The sequence below is a fragment of the Aedes aegypti genome, chromosome 3 (genome assembly GCF_002204515.2).
Source record: "Aedes aegypti strain LVP_AGWG chromosome 3, AaegL5.0 Primary Assembly, whole genome shotgun sequence".
Lineage (NCBI taxonomy): Eukaryota > Metazoa > Arthropoda > Insecta > Diptera > Culicidae > Aedes > Aedes aegypti.
In genome coordinates, this window is record NC_035109.1 from 185,809,792 (window position 1) to 185,822,846 (window position 13,055).

Consider the following 13,055-nt stretch of genomic DNA (forward strand, 5'->3'; position numbering starts at 1 on the left):
GGTTCAAAAGTTATAATTTATTTTAAAATAAAATTTTTGCAAAATCCCGATTTTTCTGGTCACCCTTTTTCGGAAATGGTCACCCTAATCAAAAAAATCCAAAAATACGTGTATCCTTATTTCGGATAAGGAACAAAATAGCAAATTTGCACTGAATTCGGAGACCCACTAGATCGGTTTTTCATGGAATGGCTGTATATATAAATATATAATATAAATCAGTTCTAAGAATTTAGAAGACCTTATTGCTATTAAACAAAAATTTTGAATTTTTTCGAATATATTACTCAAAATTTATATATAGGACTTTGCGGGAAAAATACACTATAGTAAAATTTACAATTTATAAAAAATAAGGGTTTGGATGAGCTATTCGAAGTCAATTGACCGCAATCTGAGTATGGATTGTGATAATAATTGTTGTAAAACAAGAAAGGTTAATTTCTATGAATATATGAAAGTTTGTTAATAATAATTTAAAAACAGATTCGGAACTAGCGAACCAAAATCTATTGAATTCATTGCAAATGGTCAAAAAGCGTTTAAAAAGTTTTGATTTTGACGCCTAGTGTTATTTGTGTTATTTATTCATTGCAACTCTTCAGTTTGTTCGAGAAGAAACTACTTTTGTCCTCTCTGATTGCTGCTAGCGAACTTGTTTGGCCGTTTTGGACAGGAAACATGATATTTCGTAAATTTTAGGTGAATAACGACAAAAAAAACGATATTAATACCGACGACGGTTTTGAGAAGTTTTTGCGATTCCGGTTCAAATGCGAAATTACGCGCATAGTGGGCTGGATAGCGTATCCGATATGCTACATAGAGCATCTTGCCCGACGTAGCTTCGACGCATACATTTGGAGAAAACCCGTTTTTTGCGTGTCAAAAATTCTGGTTTTCATAAGTAATATTCATCGAGTGCGAAAAGCAATAACTTCTGAACGACGTCAGACACCGCGCCGACATGGTTTTACCCAAAAAGTCATGTGACAGAGAAGATGTTGTAACTCTCGTGACGGTTTGGCGATTATGGATATTTATTTATTGGAAGTCACTTCTCCCCTTCATCTACATCTCCGGAGGTCAGGCGTAGCGAATTCTACGAAATGCTAGTCGAAAAGATATGTGTTAAGTGGCAAACTGCCATAACCAAACTGATTGGGCTGATCTAGGGGTGGGATTTACCGTGAGATGTTTTATGAGTCTTTAACCCATTTATTCGTGCAATGAGACATGCACACGAGTTTTTCAATATCATGAACTTGTGCCATTTGGTACATAAGAATAAATTAAGGAGTGTATCGAAAAGTAGTCGCAAACATTCAAAACGGTATATCCCAGAGCATAGTTCATCTTTTTAAAAGCTTTTTTCACGCAAATCTTCATCGTGTCATCAAATATTGAAGCAGCTAAAAAAATATTGCATAATATGCAGTCTTAATATAAATACAACAAGGTTTATAAAGCATGGAAAAAAAATCTTGCACAAAATTACATTTTTGAAGTGTTATCTGAAGGTTCGATGATTTGTATTGAAAAAAATGTATATCAAACAAAATAGGATGAAAAGCTTATTCTATCGGAAAATATGTTTACTTCACACAGCACATAAAAAAAAATTAAAAGAAAAAAAATAAATGCTCTAAAAAAGCTCAATTATTGGAACAAGGTCGATTTTAGAAAGTCACTTTTGTTTAATCAACTTTTGAAGCTCTGTCATATACAGCGGTAATTATAGTATAGAGTAACATTTTTTGCTTACGTTACCTCACAAATATGCAAAGAAACTTTTCCAATCAAAAAACAATTTTTTATTCATTACAATCGTTCGATATTACCATTAACGTGTAGAAAGAAAATATCAAAAAACGAGGTCCTTAAAAATCGACTTTTTTCGATTTTTGTATTTGCTCTCAAATGCTTGTTAATGAATTTTTCAAAATATTTTTTACACTATGTCATGAGAGTTGTGGCACAGAATATATTTGCATAAACAAAAACCATTTTTTTCTTAAAATTAACACATTTATTAACATATCAATTTTTTCAGAGGTGTGCAAGATTTTCATCGACATCTGTTAGTAATTTGCAAAATTATCATGCAAAATGCCACTTTATTGAAACAATACAACCACATCATCATTTTTAAATACATTGTAAAGCATTTCTGATCAAACAATTGTTTGTAGGTTCAACCCGCTATTTTTGAGATTGTTTTGAAAGTTTGCGACTACTTTTCGATACACTCCTTATAGGTACCGGTACACGCAAAAAAATTGTGCGGTAAAAACTACCATTTTAGGGGGTTAACTTAAGCGCCCGCACCGGCAATTTTCAGCAGACCAGAAATGCGCTTGATTTTACCATGTCTGTAGTTGGAATCGGATTGTTGTAAATTACTTCTGTCAAATATACCACACGGGAAAAAATCTGATCCCATTATCATGATTTACGAATCATGAAAATTATAAATTGCTCTTGGGACGAAATCATGATTCAGACTCATGATTTTTGGAGCTGAGCTACCACTATCATGATTCAGAGCAACCATTTTCATGAGCTCCAAATCATGACCATGAAAAGCGTTACGCACACGGTGCACCTGTCAAAACGTGTTTAGCAAAGCTTGTGCAAAGCATAGTTGGCTGCGCATTCACGGAAAAGTTGCCCTTTTTTAAAAAAAAGTTCACTTTTATTGCCGGTTTCCTGTGCCGCTGTTGCTCTACTGTCGTTCCTGCTCTACTATTCCGTTCCTGCTCCGTTGATATCGAGCTATTCCGGCTCTGCAGAACTACCGGTAAGTGAAAAAAACGCATGCAATTCAATACAAATGCTGACAATTTTCCACCGTCTTCTCTGTGTAGCCGTTTCATTCTGTTCCTTTCCTGCCGTGGCTGTTGCCCGTTCCGGCTCCTGTGTACCCGTTCCGGCTCCGCATTGAGGGAAAATTCTTCCGGCTCCGCTCTACTAACTACCGGTAAGTGATACAAAATTAATCCATTTTTGCGCCTGTAATCGAAATCCATTTTGACCATTTTTCTTCTCTTTTTAGCCGTTTTATTGTCCCAGTGCCACTGTCGCCATTCCCGCCGCGGCTGTTGCCGTCCAATAGATGCATCCGTTCCGGCTCCGCATTGAGTGACCAGCTCCGCCCTACCAACTACCGGTAAGTGATACAAAATTAATGTATTTTTGCTCCTCTAATCGAAATCAAATATTGACCATTTTTCACCGTCTTCTCTTCCGTAATAAGCTCCCGATTTTGTTGCCGTTCCGGACGTTTCGTTTTCTGCCTTGGCTGGTTCCGCCCAGTAGGTGTTCCCGTTCCGACTTCCCCCACAACTACCGGTAAGTGTTACAAAATGAATCTATTTTTGCATCTGCAATGGAAATCAAATGCTGACCACTTCCCACCGCCTTCTAATTCGTAATTAGCTTCCATTTCCATTGCTGTTTTGTGTGCCCCATTCCCACTCCTACTATCCTGTCCATAATCATATAGTCGACGTAAGCACTACTGTAGTTTTCAACACAATCTCTGTTGTCTAGCAACAAATAATACAAATTTAAATATTTTTATCAGGCAGACATTCAATCTGCCGCTCCACACATAATTGTCCCATGTTAGTTTTTGACTCTTTCTTTCTGTCCTACTAAAATTTGGCTCAGTTTGGCTCAATTCAACTCAGTGTTCCTTTAGCACTTCATAGTAATTAATTGAAGAAATTTCTTTGCCTGCCATTGCATGAATAATTATTGTACATTGTGTGGCAAGCACAATGATAATCTATGCCCAGGGTGTCGAGAAAAATTCTTCCTCGACCGGATCGGGAATCGAACCCGTCGTCTCCGAAATGGCGATCCAAAGCCTTAACCACTACGCTACCTGGAGACCCAAAGTAACTGCATATCAGCCAAATGATGGAATTGAACTGACCAGGAATCATCATAAGGATCTGCTTTCGAGGTCATTCTATTTTTCTATAATTTATTGTAATATTCGTACTTCATTGTAACTGTAACTTTATTATCGTACATACATTATTGACCCAATTTTGTCAGCTCATGTTTGGAGAACATGTTTTGCTCTCCTTTAAAATTTAAACATATTTTTCAACTTTTTATCGCTCTATTTTTTAGTTTTCGAAAGCAGTTTGATGATGAACCAAAAAGATTTGGAAAATTTTCATTTGTAAAATGATGACAGCATAAAGATTGTCGCAAAATGGAGCTGACAAAATCGGGTCCATGTTGTATATTGGCTAATTATAAGTGATTTTTCAAACATTTGCATGAATTATGTAGTTTGAAACTTTGATAACGATTTTCTCAATGCCAACTTTTTTCATATGGAACTGTTTTGCAGATACAGGCAATACATTACACAAAAACAATCTAATAAGAAGAATTTGAATGCTTGATACGGCTGACAGGTGAACTGTACATTGCATCCCATTCAAGATATTTGAAAAAAAAACATCGTTTATAATAACTCAAACATAGTATTTTATCGAAAGGCACAGAAGTTCGGAAGCATAATGGAGCCGAAGTAGAAAAAACATCGTTAAAAAGTTGAATGCAGTTTTCTGTCTAAGCCAATCAGTTCACAGAACAGAGGTGAGTTATTAAACGAATTAGAAAGTTGGTGAGAAAATGATTAAGTGAGGGACTTAGTGAGAATATGGGTGATTGGGTGAGTTAGTGAGAAAATGAGTTTGTGAAAAGTTCAGGGAGAAAGTACGTTAGTAAGAAAGTAAATTGGTTGGTGGGAAATATGTTGATGAGAAAGTGAGTTTGTAAAACAATATGTTGGTGAAAATTGAGTTGATGAGAAAGTGAGTTCTTAAGAAAGCAAGTTAATAAGAAAGTGAGTTCGTGAGAAAGTTAGTGGGAATATGAGTTATGGAGAATGCGAGTTAGTAAAATATGAGTTAATGAGAATATGAGTTCAAGTCAGTTGATGAAAAATGAGTTGGGAAGAAAGTGAGTTTGTGAGAAAATGAGTTGATAATAAAGTGAGTTGTTACAAAGTAAGTTGATGAGAAAATGAGTTGATGATAAATAAGTTGACGAGAAAGTAAGTTGGTGCGAAAATGAGGTAGTGAGAAAGAGATTTAATGAGAAAGTTAATTGGTTAGAAGGTAAGTTTGTAAGAAGTTAAATTGGGTAAGACTAAGGTGATTTCGAACTCACTTTTCAATCTCATTTTTTCACCAATTCACTTTCTCATAAACTCATCTTCCCGCCAACTCATATTGTAACCAATCCACACTCTTTCCTATAAGCTCACCTTCGTACCAATCCACCAACTTACTAGTTTATTTTCTCACCAACACGTATTCTCATCAATTTACTTTCTTATTGACTCACTTTCCACCACCAACTTTCACCAACTCACTTTTTACCAACTAATTTTCTCTTCAACTTACTATCTTGCCAACTCACATTCTTACAAAATTATTCTTTAACCAACTCATTTTACCCACAACTCACTATCTTATCAACGCACATTCTTGAGTTGAGAAAGTGAGTTAGAAAATAAGCTGGTGAAACGGGAATGGAAAAAAGAAGTTGGTGAGATACTGAGGTGAAGATGAAGTTGAGGAGAAATAAAAATTTTAGTTAAAAAGTAATAGCATATGTAGGCATACGCATAAGCATACACACCAAATTTTCGATTTATCTTCCAGCAATTTCGTTTACTGAAACCGATTCAGCAATACATCCTTTTGCTGATGTACAGCACTTTTGAAATTGTTTACTGGAATTCAGCAATCTGACTTGCTGGATACTTGTCAACACCATCAGATTTACTGAATTTCAGTAACTTATATGACAAATGATTGATAACCAGCAATCGATTTGAAATTTTGCCGTAAATCAGTAAACATAATTACTGAACTCCAGCAAAAGTTGTACTTGTCACAGTCGATAGCAACCACAAAAACAACCGAGATTTTGTTGTCTTCAGTTTGTTGGTTTATGGAAAACGTTTAATCTATTAGTCCTCTCACAATATCTGATTAAGTACTATATTTAGTAGAGAACTAAATATTGCAAATTAACGCAAGTGTTTATTTCTTTTCTAGAATGATAACAAAACCGGAACGGAAAATCAGCCTCTTCCTTTCCCTTGCAAAAGCAGGAAAATATTGTTTAATTTTTATTTGTAGAAATAAATGTGTTTGGCATGTAACAAAGTTGCATTTTTATAATTTTCATAGTGAACTTTACTGAAACTATACATCAACCAGTTCCTGGCGACTCAAAATTGCTAAAAAGCAGTAAAAATCCCATTAAAGCAACAAATAACCAAGTGCTGATTATTCAGCAAGTGAAAATGTACTTTGCTGGATGATCAGTAAAACAGCTGTCATTTTTACGCGAATTCGCTTTGCTGAAAGATCCAGCAAATTTCATTTTGCTGGATCGATTGCTGAATTTACAGCACAAAAAAAATCAGCAAAAATTTGCTGGTTTACAGCAATAAAATTTTGGTGTGTATACAGTGTTCGTTCGATTCTGGTATGGTTCATTTTAGGCACTGCTCGAATTTTGCACGGTTATATTTTGGCAACTTTGTTGTTCGATTTTTACACGGTTAGAATTGGGCAACATAACTGTTCGATTTTGGCACAGCATCTCCACAGTCGTCTCGGGAAGGAACTTATGTTACTAAGGTAGGATAGGCGATGAATCAGAGAGTCCAATGGCTGGCGATCTGATCCACCAAAAATATAATCTCCACGATAATTGTGATCCAAACACAAACACGATTTACCTTGACCTGATGCTCACCCCACGCAGGGGCAATGCAAACAGGATAAGGGAGCGAACAATCCCCGCTGCTAGAGATACCGAAAGATGTAAACAAAAACATACGTCCGAACTATTCCGCGTGAACTAATTGCGAAGAATGTGAGTCAGTGAAACAGTGAGATAATGAGAAAGTAAGATGGTGAGATAATGAGTTGGTGAGAAAGCAAGTTGGCGAGAAAGTGAGTCGATGAGAAAATGAGTTAGGGAGCATGTTAATTGATGAGTAAGTTGGTTGAAAAGTAAATGAGTTGATAGAGTGAGCTGGTGAGAAAGATTGTTGGTGAGGAAGTGATTTAGTGTGGAAATTTTTTTTGAAATTAATGCTAATATGACTGCGTTACTAAACAGCAATAATGAAGCTTTATCCCCGGCGGATGGCGTTTGTGACAATTTCATCAAAGGCAAGTTCTGGCAACAGAAGATAAAGGAACGGCCGAATGAAATTTGCGTTCCATACTTCATTTTTACTGATTCCTTTGAGATTAACAATCCTTTGGGCTCAAAAGCTGGAAAACAAGCGCTCACTGGGTTTTATCTCAATTTTCCAAGCCTGCCCAGACACCTCCAAGGAAAAACTGAGAATATGTTCCTCCTCCAATTCGTATATTCAAACGTTGAAAAATCACTCTCCAACGATGAGATTCTGCACACCTTGATTGATGAAATTATCCACCTAGAAGAAAACCCCATACAATTTCGCGTGCAAGATAAAGAAGAAAGCATATACTTTTTGTTTGGGGGCCTACGAGGTGACAATTTAGGGCTCAATGGCATTTTGGACTACAGTAAGTCATTTGAAGCAAATCACCCTTGCAGAATATGCTCTATGAATTTAGAGAATATGAGAACATCAACGGTCGACAATGCTTCATTGTATCGTACAGAAGAATCGTACAACATGGCGCTTGAAAACGGAAAGTTTTCTGAAATAGGAATAAAAAAAAATTCGATATTCAATACTATTCCCAACTTCCACGTCACCGACCTGAAAATTGTTGATTGCATGCATGACTATTACGAGGGATTTGCTCATGATGCTCTTGCGAGGGGGGCGACACATCCAGATATATTAGATTACTAGGATAACTTTGACCAATCTTTGAGATGGCCATTAATCTTCTCACAGCATATTATCTTGTTTCATCTGTGGCATCTTATAAAACATCTTTTGCCATCTTCATAAATCCGGCTCATCTTTCCGCATCTTACATGAGCGTTTTAACGGATTGATTCAGATGTCTGCGATCAGCAACAAAGACCAACGAAACATCACAAAAATATTAGTAGTAACCTGTAGTAACTTATAATAGTTTATTTTGTAAAAATAGAAGTTGAAGTGGTAGGAATAAATTTTAATTCAACAACAACATTGTCACTAAGTCGAATTGCTGAAGGAAAACGGATAAGGAAGAGAGCACACGAGGTGGGAACATCATCGGTGCAATGTTCCCGAACATCATGACGCATTTCAAGTCCAGCAGACTCTTGTAGATGTTCTTCTGAGTTTACTAGTGGTCAGAAGTTTGGGCCGGTTCCAGCAGGATGCTGGTCATCGGTCCCATGGTGCGACCGGAAAGGATGAATAGAACGGATGTGTTTGCTGGATATCCCAGCAGAAGCGGTTCCTGCAAGATCAAATCACTGATGACCAGAAGAGCCGTGTAGCTTGAGGGACAAATGTCATTTCGACGATCGAGTTGCTTTGTGGATGGACATGAGCGGACCACAGATAGCGTTCGTTGACCAGTTTATTGATTTTGATGGGGTTCCTCCTGGCGCATTGAATCGAGAGGGGCAGCGGAAGAAGCTCGTAGTAAATGAATTTGCATTGTGAATTAATAAAATGAATTTCCCTAGTTGTTCTGTACATGCCATTACTGACAATTCCTGAACAATTTATTGATTTAAAATATGTATAATAATAAGACTCATAGTTTTTTCGCTTTCCGGAAGCTAGGAATTCCGTAGATTCTATCGGGTTAACTTTGACGAAACTGTGAGGCAGCAAGTTAAGCTGTAAGCCGATGTTTTTGGGGAGGATTGGTCTATCATATCTACGGATGAAATTTCGGTTGTGCAGTTCTCTAAAGATTAGAATGGTTATCACTAAAATTGTATATAATACAGAACACATTTACCTACCCCTTCCGGAAGCCGAAATCCAGTACCGTAATCATGATCGTCAGATTTGCTTTTATTAAGCGTTTTCTCGCATGTAAATAATGATAAACTCAGAACAAAAACAACTACCTTAAAATTTCTCAGAATTTAGCATCTTAAACATAGTTCTGGAAATAAATAGTTACCAATTAGGCTCACTTTTCTACAAACTGTTTATAAAAAACTGTAGCACTACGCTCCACATCATCAACATCATCATTGATTCTTCTTCCACCCATTCACATCTCCATGCATCTCATCAATCTGCACGCATCGTTCAGCAGAAGATGTAAGCGCATAAAGCACGTCAAATCTAGAATAATACACTGATATAAAAAATCGGATTTTATCCTAGAGAGCATCTAAACGGTGATCTGGATGTGTCGCCCCCCTCGTGCTCTTGCTAGCTGCATTTCCGCTTTTATTACGAACGGATATTTTTCCTTACATATCCTGAATCAAAGAGTGCAACGTTTCGATTTCGATGTTAATCAGAGAAAAGTCATTCCCCCGGAAATCAAGGAGGAGCATTTGGAGTCTTGTAAATTCAAGATGTCGGCGTCGCAGATGAAGTGTCTCGTGGACAACATTACTCTAATGATTGGAGATTTGGTACCTGCAGTTGAGGAATGGCAATTTCTTGTGAATGTGACCAGAATAGGAACAACCATAATGAAACCATCTTTCACATCTACTGAAATCCAGGAACTTAAAGATCTGATCAACATCACATTAACCCCTGACTGCGTTACGGGTGCACCGAATCATGATATCATGCTTTCGAATCATGGTGTATTTTCATAAACTGAAAATATCCTAGGCTCTAGAAATCATGAGTCTTTTTTATGATTTTGGGATCCGATTTTTACCCGTGCAGTAATCAGAGTTGCCTGATGTCACTATCAATGCTTAAAATTTGCTGATTTGTACAGGCCGACTGCGATACAAATCGGATCATTCCATATCACATCAACATCATGCTGTCTACTCCATCATCAGTGCATTGATGGCGATAGACTATGGATATCACTGATGGGTTAAGTTTAGCTTTAAATTAAGCAGATAAAATGGCAATTTATCAGTACGATATTTTCGACAGTGTTGCAGATAGATTGAAATTATGTGTTGGTCACTGAAAAACATTAATAGCATGGATAATGACCACGTGATCACTCATTCTGCAGTGATTTTGATCTAGAGTGCGATGTCGCGTCACTGCTGTTGGTTGTCAAATCAAAGTGATATTGATAGCTTGCAAGTGATATTGATAGTTTTAGACCATCAGCCATCAGCTGATATGATTGATATTAAGCAACTCTGGCAGTAATACGGTGGGGTGTACCGTAAACATAGTAAATTGGTCTGAATTTCCATGGTAGTTTTAAGAATGGGCGTAGTCAGCTAAAATAGTTATTTTTACCACAGAATATTTTCCCGTGTAGTCAGCGCGCATCCATAGCAGAGTTGCAACGATCGCGATTGAAAATTATCTTTATGCATTCCGGGTCAAATCTTACAGTATAACATTCATACTTCCCCATGATGATAATTAATCGCCACAATTCTCAAATGGTACGGTGTCAACCACAATTCTCAAATGGTGGCTCAGGCACTGAAATTAACGATTAAATCGTTAATTACTAAATTTTAGTAATCTTAATCATGACAATGTTGTTAACGCAACTATTTCAAGATATGTTTAAATTAAATGCAATAATATCAATATTGAGAACAATGTGGTTGAAATTACCATGTCCCAAGACTATAATACCGTGTAGTTTCAACTTTGTAGTTTTGGTCAAAAGTAAAACTTCTTGAAGTCAAATTGACTACATGTGTAGGGCCCATTCACAAATTTCATAACGCTGAAGGGGGTGGGTGGGTGTCCTCGTGCTGTTACGGCTCAAACAAAATTTGTAAAATCTCGAAAACTTATTCATACAGACTCAAGTCAAAAAAATATACAAACTTACTTTATCGATCCTACGTGTTAAGCAGGCGGAATTCTACACGTACCTCTCTGTACCAACTCAACTTTTCACTTTTAGAACGTTTAATTTCCGGATTTACAAAACGACGAAAGTAACATTTTCAACTTTCGCAACCTAACCACTACTTTCGCCGCCCCGCTGTATGGAGAGACAAAGTGACTTAACCACGAATCAAAACAAAACACTACTTGAGCCGATTTTACACTGGTAGAAAAACGTCGAAAGTAACTGAATGAAACGGCTTATCATTTTCTTATAATTATTTTTGTGGGAAATAATAGAAACTACCTAGTTTTTGAACGTGAGCTGAGTGTATGCAAAATTTGAGCGAAGTACACGGCAAAAAAATGTTTAAAAGGTGATTCATTTTAAAACAGCTTTAGAAGATAGATTGTGATTTTTCCTAATTAATTTTCTCAAAACCGTATAAAAGTTACTTACGTCGATTTGAAAAAGTAATCGAGAAATGTTGTAATAGTAGTTTACGGAACAAGTTGCAGAATGATGATTTTTACAGCATGAGTCGTTAATTTATCCTACGAGGCTTGCCGAGTAGGATAATTACGACGAGTGCTGTAAAAATCGAGTTCTGCAAAGAGTTACGTACAACATTTTTTGCAATTTCGTAGAAGACAACTTGAGGGTATCAGAAATTAAATCGGAATGCATTCACCATCATTCCACAATTTCTGAAAAATGTTGTGTAATGATTCATTACGCAACTCAAGACAGTTGCGTAATGAAAAAGCGTTGCGTAATGAATCATTACAGCACTGGTTTCAGTTAGGTAATGACTATTCCCGCACTGCATACTTCAGTGCAGGAAAGTAGGCCGTTTCATGACAGATTGGCGTGATGAAAAACAGCCTATTACGATGAGAAATTGCAAAAAAATTTGTAAATGCAAAAAGCGTTACAAGGGGGTGGGTGGGTGTCGAAAATGGCTATTTTTGGCGTTATGAAATTTGTGAATAAACCCGTAGCGATAGGTAAAGGATAATGTTTTCGATTTTACCATGGCCATGGTAAAAATTACAACATAGAAAAAAAGCTCAAGCTCATCCCTGTGGAAGACGCCATTTTTGTCTATCGGTTCTTTTGCGGTTCTTTTTCCATCTAACCGATGGATAATTTATTTTGTTATTGGAGGCAAACAATAGTTCTCATTTCAAATTTAAATAAAACCTTGAAGTAACGACAACCCAGAGATACTTGAGGATCAAGATATTGGCGGTAAGTATGATTTTGCTTTGATTAGCAAACCCATAATCATTCCTTGTAATTTTAGCCCGTGGTAAAAAATCCTAGAAAATGAATGTTGGGAAATGGCTTCCCTATGGTACTGGAATGGCCCCCAGTGTTCGTACGCCGGTAGCCGTAGCTTTGTAAATTTCTCTTTAGCGTATACCATCCATTCCACCCGATAAAGTTATGCATCTTATAGTTGACGGTCATCACATCCAACGAGCCGGGCATAGTAGTCTGCTAAGCACCAATTGCACCGACTATGGATGAAAACAGTTCTATTAGTGGCCTAGGAAGATCTCCAAGTTCTGGAGCAGTCACGAGCAGATCAACGCGTCACTGCACAACCGGACCGAAGAGGTGTGGATAAATTATCATAAACTTAAAAATATAATTAAGCAAAATTGATTAACTTAAAATTTATATTTAATTCAATATATACGCATTATGCTTCAAATAACGAATTTTGCAAAATATCGAAAGATCATACAGATCAGATATTTTGCAAAAATGTGCATATCTGAATGTATTATGCGTGAATCTTTAGCATTTGATAATTTCAGATAAATACATGTTTTCTGTAAAATGCACTACACGGCTTTCGTTATTTAAATGCAATTTCTGGTTGAAAATTCAACTAAAAGTTGTATTCGTAGTTACCATGTCCTAATCAGTTAAATTTACCACAAGATAGTTGTAACTTTAAATGCAAGAGATGGTTTAAAAAATAACTTTTATTGGCCATCAACATAACTACAAAACATGGTAATTTTTACTGATCTCTTTCCATGTTGCCGCCATGGTAAAATTGACGACAAAATGTGGTCGAAGCGAATG

General features: G+C 36.6%; 2 long non-coding RNA genes across 2 annotated transcripts; both read left to right on the forward strand.

Moving 5' to 3' along the window:
• Window positions 1-2,308: 2,308 nt before the first annotated feature.
• Window positions 2,309-3,406, forward strand: LOC110678594. Its single transcript, XR_002501768.1, has 4 exons — window positions 2,309-2,800; window positions 2,868-2,980; window positions 3,056-3,169; window positions 3,257-3,406. It is a non-coding gene; the product is annotated as an uncharacterized LOC110678594 (long non-coding RNA).
• An 8,524-nt stretch (window positions 3,407-11,930) lies between these two features.
• Window positions 11,931-12,675, forward strand: LOC110679112. The gene is made up of 3 exons (XR_002502216.1): window positions 11,931-12,206; window positions 12,262-12,358; window positions 12,418-12,675. It is a non-coding gene; the product is annotated as an uncharacterized LOC110679112 (long non-coding RNA).
• The last annotated feature ends 380 nt before the right edge of the window (window positions 12,676-13,055 follow it).